This window comes from Arachis duranensis, chromosome 5 (genome assembly GCF_000817695.3).
Source record: "Arachis duranensis cultivar V14167 chromosome 5, aradu.V14167.gnm2.J7QH, whole genome shotgun sequence".
Lineage (NCBI taxonomy): Eukaryota > Viridiplantae > Streptophyta > Magnoliopsida > Fabales > Fabaceae > Arachis > Arachis duranensis.
The window spans coordinates 104656785-104658091 of NC_029776.3; positions in this window are offsets into that span (position 1 = coordinate 104656785).

Here is a 1307-nt window from a genome sequence, read left to right on the forward strand (position 1 = left end):
AGTAAACATATAACATATAAAAATAACAAAAAATATTTATAAATATATCAAAATATATAAAAAATAAATAATATAAAAATATTAAATATTTCATAGGAAGAAAAAGAATTGTTGTAAAAGCTATCAAATGAAAGAGTAATTGGTAAACGAATGATATTTTCTTCTAGCATACATGGTCTTTTATAGTGGTAAAATAAAAATGGAAGGAATCAAATTTTATATTTTTATATTAGGAATAGAATTTGATATTTATCCTAATAAAATTATTATTATTATCAATATAAATGGGTTAACAACTTGCCACTAATAAAATCATTGGATAATGAATAAGAATTAGAAGGATATGAATATAATTAAAATATTTAAAAATATTTTTGATTGATAATTAGTTTAATGATGCATTAAATATTGATTTTATATAATTATAATAAAGATATTTTCCTAAATTAGTATAATTATGCATTATTCATTAAAATAATTAAAAATATTTTTTATCAATAATTGATAAGTAGTTTAATAATGCATTAAATATTGATTTTATATAATTAAAATAAAGATATTTTCCTAAATTAGAATAATTATGCATTATTCATTAAATGCATTCATTTTGAAGAGAAAATGAATTCACGAGGAATTCACACCTCACTCTCATTAGTTGAGAAAAAACTCAATTTTAATATATTAAGTAGATTATGTAAATAGAAATATTTGCTAAATATATATAAAAGAGGAAATATATAATTATATATAATATAATTGCTATATATGTAACAGATATAAATTGTCATAATTATAGAGACTTACTATAATTATATTAAATTTAATTATGAATGTAAATAAATAAAAGTGATAATAATTAATATTATTTTTTTCTTTTTTACATTTAATATTTACCGTAAATATAAAAAATATTGAGAAAAAAGTAGATACTGACTTTATTTTATTTTATTTTACGTCATAGATTTCTTTACTAAAATTAATGGAGGAAAAAAATCTTTATGATTATATATCAATCCCAATCACAATAAATAAGATGAATCGGTTGAGCAACTAACAAATTTAACGAATAAATGTTATTTTTTATTTATGACAAAATGATGTAACATGCATGCATATATTAATATAGGAAGAATATATACTCACAGCTTCAAATTCTTCAAGAATATTCAATTGTATTATCCTTCAAGTCAAAAAATCTATCCTTTATTTTCATTAAATATTTATATTAATTCAATTAGATGAATGTTTTAATAAAAAAAGGATTATTATTATTATTATTATTGAATAATAATGATAATTATCGTTAC